Source organism: Phacochoerus africanus, chromosome 5 (genome assembly GCF_016906955.1).
Source record: "Phacochoerus africanus isolate WHEZ1 chromosome 5, ROS_Pafr_v1, whole genome shotgun sequence".
NCBI lineage: Eukaryota > Metazoa > Chordata > Mammalia > Artiodactyla > Suidae > Phacochoerus > Phacochoerus africanus.
This window is the reverse complement of record NC_062548.1, coordinates 3,984,631-3,993,882: the sequence shown is the minus strand read 5'-3', so window position 1 is coordinate 3,993,882 and position 9,252 is coordinate 3,984,631. Positions and strand designations below refer to the sequence as shown.

At 54.5% G+C, this 9,252-nt stretch overlaps 1 protein-coding gene across 3 annotated transcripts in view; it reads left to right on the top strand.

Moving 5' to 3' along the window:
- The first annotated feature begins 783 nt into the window (after positions 1 to 783).
- Positions 784 to 9,252, top strand: part of CARD11 (caspase recruitment domain family member 11) — a 123,079-nt gene continuing 114,610 nt past the window's right edge. For all 3 annotated transcript variants that reach the window (XM_047779446.1, XM_047779444.1, XM_047779448.1), the window contains exon 1: positions 784 to 1,010. The gene's annotated coding sequence lies outside the window, so the exon portion shown is untranslated. The remainder of the gene's footprint in view (positions 1,011 to 9,252) is intronic.

Here is a 9,252-nt window from a genome sequence, read left to right as displayed (position 1 = left end):
GATGGGAACTCCTGTCCAGATGTTTAAGTTCCCGATTCAGAAAACCTTTGAGGCCTTCCCACCTGCACAGCCCCGTGTAAGTGCAACATACCCAGGGCCCCGTGCCATAGCTTTGGGGGTAGAGGCTGGAACACCCGCCTCCAGAAGTCGGTTTCCGTCACAGGTGTCTGAGAGCACCTGCAGGGGTGGGTCAGATAGAGTCTGTCACCAAGTGTCCAGGAGGGCTGTGTGAGGCCTTTAAAGTGTGCTGACTGCCAGGCAAGCCCCAGGAAGCTTCCAGAACAGAGGCTGAGGCAGAAAGCAGCCTGGGAGTGCCCAGGGCTGCAGGATTCCTTGCCTCCCACTCTGCTGTGGGAAAAGCCTAACCCCACATCCCACTGAGGCCTCTGGGGGAATCTTCAAAGTGGGGGGCAGAGCCTGCAGAGCCTAGAAGGGGGCGACCCTCCCCAAGGCTGCTCCTGGGCTCTGGCAGGTCCCTGAACCCGAGTGGGTGGCTCTGGGGTCAGAGCAGGTGGGGGCTGAAGCCCCAGGCAGGGGCCCAGCCTCATCCCAGCTGGGGCAGGGCCTCCCGGAGGCCGCCTGGGGGTCTCCGGCCCCAAGCCCACCCCGCCCACGGCCCCGCAGCCTCTCACCCCGGAGCCACTCCCCATCCCCACCTCATCGCCTCCCTCCTCCAGGGTTGGGACCCAGGCTCCACCCCTCCCCCTCTTCCTTATCTCATTTTCTAACCTTTTGCATTTTTTTTTAAGTCTCATTTCCTGTCGGGTTTTGCATTTCCCTCCCCCTTCCAGCCTATGACACACTTTCTCTCCTTTTTTCTCTCTTTTGCCTCCTCTGGTCTCCTGAGTCCTGCCTGGGCGTCGCGCAGCCCCCTCCCGGCCCTGCAGCCCCTGGGCGGGCTGCGCCCCTCGGACGGTCCGGGCGGCCCGGACCGAGACCCAGAGCGCTGGGAGGAAGCCGGCGGCCTGCGCGGAGGAGGCGCCGTGGCTGGCGGAGCATGAGCGGCCCAGGTAGGCGCCGCGGACGCGGGGGTGGAGACGGGGGGGACCGCGGGGGCCACATTGGGGCGGCGCCGTCGTGGTGGGGGACGCGGCTGCGAGAGAAGAGATGCGGGAGGGGGGGCAGAGGCCCGCACCGGGGGGCACAGAGTCCGGGCGGTGCGCGGGGGTCTGCAGGGACTGGACCCCCATCCCTCTCGCCGTCTTTCCTCCTTTTCCTTCTTTCTCCATCTCCCTCTCTCCTCCCCCCCCAAAACCTTTTCCTTTCTTCCACTTTCCATCTCTCCGTGTCTCGCCTCCGGGTTTCTCTGGGGCCACCTGTCCCTGAGTGGCTCCGCCTGGCAAAGTCCCCACGCCCCTCAGAGAAGAAAAGGATGAAAGGGGCACCGGGCCAGCGGCCCAGCAGGGTGGCCCTTGGTGCACACCTGCCCCAGAGGAAGGAAGAAAACCTTTTCTAAGACCTGAAAGGGCAGGAAGTTTCCAGACCACAGCCAGGCCTGACTCGGAGGCTCCCGAGAAGGTGGGGCCCCTGCGAGGGGAGGGGAGAGACGACAGCCCCTCCCACGGGGAGAGTGTGGAGCCAGGAGGGGCCCAGGCTCCCAAAATGCCAGGATGAGCTCCTAGTGGCCTCTGGCCGGAGGTCCCTTCCTTTGGGATTTGACCTTCCCCAAGACACTGCTGGGGCTGGAAGGGCTTCCCCCTAGGGTCTCCCCAGCTCTTGGCCCAGGACGGGGGAGGGGTTCTTTTCAGAGCTCAGAGCACAGTTGGAGGGTCCCAGGGAGCCAGTTGTGGTGCAGGCAGCAGGGCCTCTTGGACCTGGATGTGTCTGAGCTTCCTGACAGCTGCTCTGGGTGGAGTCGGCAGAGGGCCGTCCATCCACCCAAACCTGGTCTTGGACCAAACTCACCTCGCCCAGCCTGCCCCTGTAACATCAGAAGAGGTCTCCCGACATTGACAGCCCCTCCCGGAAAGTGCGGGGCTACCAGCCTCCCAGGAAGGAAAGGATGTTGGGCCGGGAGTGGACAGCTATTGAGAACTTGCTCTGTGGCTAATGTGCATTGGAAAACCCAAGCGCCGTGAGTTAATGCGAGAATGGGAATTCAGCTAAATTCTCCACTTCTGCCCTCGCCCTTGTCTCTGCTTCGCTCCAGCCCCAAGGCCGCTGTAAAGAGGTGGTGGTCCTGCCGTGGACCGGAGCCAAGGGACCCGGGTCTCAGCTTTGTCACATCCCAGCAAAGTGGTTTGGATGGACGTGGATTTTATGAGCTCCCACATCAGAAAGGAAGGCTCATAGCCCCACCAGCCTCTGCAATCTTGAGTCTGCGCGAATGGTCCTTTGCATGATGTTTTTTAGTTGTGGTGAAATGCAGCTAATGTAAAATTTACCGTCTTAACTGCTTCGAAGTGTACGGTTCAGGGGTATTAATGCATTGACATTGTTGTGCAGCCATCACCCACCATCCGTCTCCAGAACGTTCCATCTTCCCCAAAGGAAGCTCTGTCTCCATTAAACAGCAACCCCACTTTTTCCCTGTCCTCCAGCCCCTGGTAACTGCTTTTCTACTTTCCATCTCTATGAATGTGGCTCCTTTAGGGACCCTGTGGAGGTGGAATCCTCCAGTACTTGTGTCTGGCTTGGCATCACGTTCTCAGACTTCACCCCTGTTGCAGCAGGTGTCAGAATTGCCTTCTTTTTAAAGGCTGAATAATATTCCACTTTACGGACGGGCCACATTCTGTTTATCTGTTCATCCTTTATGCGATCTTACAAAATGACGCATAAACCTAACTCTTCTTCTGACAGTGATGGTCCTTGTTAGAATCGCTCAGTGGGCACTGTCTGGGGGACACCGTGCCGGGCACCGTGGGGGACACGCAGAAGGAACGTGACACCCAAATGTCTCCCCTTAAGTGGTTCAGGCTGTACGGTCTGTGTCGCTGTGACGAAGGATTGAGGGAAGGGAGGATGCTGGGAGGCGGGCGGGGGAGGTGGTGGGACTCAAGGGCCCAGGGGTTACGAGAAGATTCTGGGCTGAGGAAGTGCTGACTTCCTCTCCACTGTCCTGCGTGGTGTTTCTGCACCTTCCCACAGAGGCTTTGCTTCCCCAGGCTGCCAGGACTGGCTTGGCGTGTCTAGCACTTCATGCGTGAAAGGCCGGATCGAGTCCCTCTGTTCAGATGATTGCGATGAGATGGAGGCCCAGATGCTGATAATTGGAGCACCTCCTATCAGCTTAAAGCTGCCTTCTGTGCTCTCTTGCCTTGCCCTTGGCCTTGCAGACAGCGCCTTCTGGCAGTCCGCACGACGGTCAAGCCCATGGCCAGAATTCCCAGATGACCAGCTGGACACAGAGTGTGACCAGATCTGGAAAGCGTGTGTTAAAGTCAGATGAAGGAACGAAGGGAGTGGAGGCCCAGGTCCCACCTTCGGGATCCCAGGCTTGGAGGGGGAGGGGGCGGAAGGAGCTTCAGGCCATGTCATTTCTCCACAGCCAAAGCAGGCCAGTTGGTCCAGAAAAATTTGGATTGATTGAAATATGCAGACCGAAATGAAAGGCTGACCGCCAAGGAAGCCCCTTAAAATCACTTTTCTGCAAAAGAAAAATTAAGTTGGCAAATGCCCAGATGCCAGCCTCCTCACCTGCGGTCCAGCCCACAGGAAGGACGTGGCTGGTGACGTGACACGTGCAGAACACGCCCCGTGCACCATCCCCCACCCAAGTCTCTTTGGGCACCTGCCACTTGCGGGTCAGTCGTTTTCGTGGGGTGACTTTTTTCAGGAGGGTTGCCTTCTTGTCCGTGGTTTATTCAGGGCTGTGAGATTAGAATGGTCGCTGTCAAATTTGTGTCATGGGCCAGCGCTGAGAGGTGATGAAGCCGCCTGGTCCAGCCCCACAGGCAAGGTGGTGAGCCTGAGGTGGGGGGCTCCCCATTCCCACGCGCCCCTGAGTGGCTTCTGAGTTGAGGGTGTGGCCTTCTTTCCCACCCCCACTGCAGCTCAGGAATGTGAGTCACCACACTCAGGTGTGGCCGTGACCAGGCAGGGCCCCAGGCTGTCCCCCATACCTCCCCGAGGCTGCGTCAGCATCGCCAAGACCTCTGCTTTGCACAACCAGCCTCCTCCCCAGGTGCTGGCCCTGTCCGTGGAGAGTCCGGGTCCTCCAGGGGACAGATCCAGGGACTTGGAGCCTGGCTTTAGAAAGGGCGTCCACCCTGGCTTTGCCACGTACTGGCGGTGTGACCTTGAAAGTCACCAATGGCTCTGAGCCTCCGTTGCCACGTGGGTAAAATGGGTTTGAAGCCCCGCCTCTTAAGTTAATATAGACGCAAGTCTTTCCAATCAGAGCGCGAGCTCTGCCTGTGAAGGTGCCCTTCTGACTTGGTTATTTGTGACAGAATTGGGGGTGGGAGATAGAAAGCAAAACCGGGTTCACGTGACAAGCTAGTTCCTTAATTTACAGAGCGCTCTCAGAAGAAATCCCTGAGATGCGGGCATCGGCAGACTTTTTCTGAAAAGGTCCAGACAGTAGTTCTTTTAGGCACTGTGGAGGCAGCTCAGCCCTGTCGTCGTAGCGGGACTGGATCTGGCCCCTGGTGCAGGCTGGACAGCGCAGGAGAGGCCCTCCAACCGTCGCTGGCCAACTCCAGAATTGGGGCACCCAACCCAGGAGAAAAATGCTTAAAGGATGTGAAAAAGCAGAACTCAAATAGACTGAGCCCCAGCCGTCATGTATGATGAATAGATGTAAAGAAATACAACAGGGATGTGCCATCTTTATCACTGTCAGAGTGGCGAGGGTCAAAACGTTTGATAAAATCTAGTATTGGCAAAAGAGAGGGAAACCCGTGATCTAATGGGCTGTGGCTTTAACCGTATTTGCCAAGATGATAAGTGAGTAAACCAGGAATTCCGCCTCTAAGAAATTCTCTTGCGGAGAGACTTGTCCGTCTTTTTTTTTTTTTTTTTTGCCTGTCAGGGTTCCTTGTAGCATTGTTTTTATGGGGGAAAGCTCAAAACCACACAAATGCTCCAAAAAGCAAGGTTTATCCAGACAGTGGAATTTCGGGAGGCTGTTAATGAGACAGGGACATAGAGGGACTTTCTGGAAGAAGCCACTGGCATGAATAAGAAACTGCTCTAGGAGTTCCCGTCGTGGCTCAGTGGTAACAAACCCGACTAGTATCCATGAGGCCTCAGGTTTGATTCCTGACCCTGCTCAGTGGGTTAAGGATCTGGTGTTGCCGTGAGCTGTGGTGTAGGTCGCAGATGCGGCCTGGATCTGACGTTGCTGTGGCTGTGGTGCAGGCCGGCAGCTACAGCTCTGATTCGACCCCTAGCCTGGGAACCTCCATATGCCGAGGCTGCAGCCCTAAAGACCAAAAAAAAAAAAAAAAAAAAAAAAAAAAAGAAAAGAAAAGAAAAGAAAGAAAAAGAAAAGAAAAGAAAGAAACTCCTCTAGTAGGATGTCTGGGGAATGGGGGTTCAGGGACCAAGGGGAAAAAATTCTAGTATTTATTTTGTGTCCTTTCCTTTTTTTTTCATTTATAATGATTTTTATTTTTTCCATTATAGCTGGTTCACAGTGTTCTATAACTTTTCTACTCTACAGCAAGGTCACCCAGTTACACGTACATGTATACATTCTTTTTCTCACATTATCCTCTATCATGCTCCATCGTAAGTGACTAGACAGTTCTCAGTGCTACAGGGCCACACAGCAGGATCTCATTGCTTATCCATTCCAAAGGCAATAGTCTGCATCTATTAACCCCAAGTTCCCTGTCCATCCCACTCCCTCCCCCTTGGCAACCACAAGTCTGTTCTCCCAGTCCATGAGTTTCTTTTCTGTGGAAAGATTCGTTTGTGCTGTATATTAGATTCCAGATAAAAGTGATATCATAAGATATTTGTCTTTCTCTGACTTCACTTAGTATGAGAGTCTCTAGTTCCATCCATGTTGCTGCAAATGGCATGATTTTGTTCTTTTTCATGGCTGAGTAATATTCCATTGTGTGTGTATGTGTGTGACATCTTCCTAATCCAATCATCTGTCAATGGACGTTTAGGTTGTTTCCATGTCTTCGCTGTTGTGAATAGTGCTGCAGTGAACATGGGGGCACATGTGTCTTTTTCAAGGGAACTTCTATCTGGGTATATGCCCAGGAGTGGGTTGCTGGGTCATGTGGCGGTTCTATGTATAGTTTTCTAAGGTGCCTCCATACTGTTTCCATAGTGGTTGTGCCAATTTACATTCCCACCAGCAGTGGTTTTTTTTTTTTTACCCTCAGCAGCTATTATCATCCTGATTAAGAAAATGAGAAAGAAAAACCAAGTTCAGAAGAGAATAGCGAGGGCAATGGTCCCATCTGCTGCTGCCTGGCCTAATCCTAGCTGCCCTGGTTCCCCACCTGCTGGTTTGCAGGAAGTGAGTCTCTCTGGCAGTGACTTCTGATTTCAGCCGTGTCCCAGTAAGAGAAATCACTTGCCCTCCTGTTGAAAGGCACACCGATTGCTTAAACAAACAACAAAGGATTTGTTTGAAACGAAGTTGGGGCACACAGAACACTGTCCCCCAGCTGAAGCAGCCTGATGGTGCCATCTTCACACCCACCCAGGTAACCAGTCACCCAGCTCCAGACACAGCTCCTTTCCAGGCCTGCAGGGGCGGGGAGGGTGGTGCAGAGGGTGTCTCATGTCCCTTCCCAGTTGCGAAGCCCCCACCCCCTTAGCCTGAACTTGAACTCACATCCGTGGCGTGGCGCACACTGTTTTGTCTCTCCGTTTTCGGACTCATCCTGCGGGCAGCACTCACGGGGCTTTTTCGTTGCTGCATCACAGTGCATCGTGAGCGGTGGCCACAATTTGTCCATTCTCCCGTGGCTAAACGGGAACGTTGTGTGCAGTTTGGGGTGCTTATGAGAGAGCTGCTGCGAACATTCTTCTAGAAGTCTTGGCGATGATGACCCCCCCCTTTTTTTTTCCCCATCGGAGGGCAAACCGGAACCCTGTGCCAGCATTACTGGAGGCTTAGCCGATGGTCATTTCAGTGGCCAGATGTTGATAGGAAGTAAAACTGCCTTGTGCTGACGTTGCAGCTTGGTTCCCTGCCTCTGAGCAAGGAGTCGGTGTCTCCCTGAAGTTTTCTAAGAAGACGTGGCCTTTTGAAAAAGGGATTCGAGGGTCAGATGGTTATTCGGTTGAATAATAACGCTCCCTTGCGCTTCTCTCCAAGGCAGCTGTCTTCAGTTCTCAGATGCTTTTCAAAACCAATTTGTGAACCCCTGTGGTGCCTGGGGAGCCGAGGTCCACAGCCATCCCTGTTTGAGGGTGGGCTGCTGAGACACAGGGAGGGTCCCCGTTCCTTGTGGGACTTTTCCATCTTCAACAGCCGTGTCTTCTGTGCTCTGAGAACAGGCTCTTTCATGCGGCTCCAGAGACACATGGGTCTCAGTTTCGGGAGGTGTTAGGTCATCAAGGCAAGTGGCCAAGGAAGAAAAGGATAGTTTTCTGTAACTGCTCCAAGCCCGGGACCACCTGACTCTAGCAGGTGTCAGTCTGTTTCCCAATATATTTTTTTTTCCTTTTTTTTTTTCAGGGCTGCACCTGTGGCATATGGAGGTTCCCAGGCTCAGGGGCCAATCAGAGCTACAGCTGCCAGCCTCCACTACAGCCACAGCTATGCCAGATCCAACCCACATCTGCCCGCTACACCACAGCTCATGGCAACACCGGATCCTTAACCCACAGAGCGAGGCCAGGGATCCAACCCGCCACCTCATGGTTCCCAGTCGGATTCGTTTCTGCTGCATCACAGCAGGAACTCCATCCCCTCAACTTTGTATCTTTTAAAATTGCACTTAATTTTAAAATGCACATGTGAGGGGTTCCCTGGTGGCCCAGCGGGTTAAGGATCCAGTGTGGTCCCTGCCGTGGTGCGGGTTCCATCGCTGGCTGGGAAACTTTGCATGCTGTGGGCATGGCCAAAAAATAAATTAACTAATGAAATAAAATAAAATACACCTTGAAAACTAAATCGCTCACACCAGACTACCCGGGCCCGAGAGGCCCCCCTGCCCTAGGTCATGACCATCCTGCATCCTGCATCCTGCATCCAGCCCAGCCTCCCTGGGCCCTCAGCCTTCACTCGCCCAGACCTGCCTCTGCACTCAGACCCCAGAGCCCACCTTGTCCATCTGAGGATGCATCTTTTCTCTCCCGCATCATCTTTTTCCCTTCCCTACAAAGATCGTTCCCGTCAGGGTGCAAATACGCTGCAGTTCCATCCACCTTTAAAGAAAAAAACCAAACCTGCGTGGATTTTACATTCCCTCGCAGCTGTCACTGCCTCGCTCTGTACCCTTTCCGTGCGCATCTGCTGGGCCTGCTGCAGCCAAGGACCGCAGACCCAGGGGCTGACACAATCAAAGTTTCCTCTCTCACTGTTCTGGAGGCTGGAAGTCTGCGAGGAAGGTGTGGGCAGGTGAGCATCTCCACAGGCCTCTCTCCTTGCTTGTAGGTGACCACCTTCTCACGTGGCCGGCCCTCTGTGTGCGAACACCTCTGGCGTCTCTCTGTCCTATCTCCTCTTACAAGGGCACCAGCCCCAGTGGATTAGGGCCGCATTTTAACTCCATCACTCTTGAAAGGCTTTGTTTCCAACTACAGGTAGTGGGCTTAGGGCTTCAGCATCCAAATTTGGACACACACATCAGTGCATCACACCTTGACAGGTGAGCTCTCAGAACGTGTTGTCCACGGTCAGTCGCCATTCCCGCCCCTCCCCTCTGTCTTGCACCTGCTCCAGTCAGGCTTTTGCCCCAGCGCTGACTTTAAGTAGCTCTCATCAGGGTCATCAGCAGCCTCCAAGCCGCCAAGCCCAGTGGTCCACTCTTGGTCCCTGGCGGGGCAGGGACCTCTCCGAGGCATTTGACATGGTGGCTCCGTCTCTCTTCTTGAACTGTGAGTTGGTACCCTCTCCTGGTTTCCTCCTGCCTTACTGCCCTCTCCTCATAGTCTCTCTCTTCTGATTCCTCTGTGTCCCCTGACACTCTAAGGTCAGAGTCCCCTCGGGGCGCCTTCCTGGGGGGTCCCACCCAGTCTCACGGCTTCCAAGTTGCCATCTCCTCCCTGGCCTCCGCACTTGGATGCTGGACTTAAGTAGCCAACTGTCTGGACGTGTTCCCCTGGACGTGGAGTGGGTCCAGACTCCAACATCTGCTCTTCCATCCTGCCAAATGCTCAGGCTTCAAAACC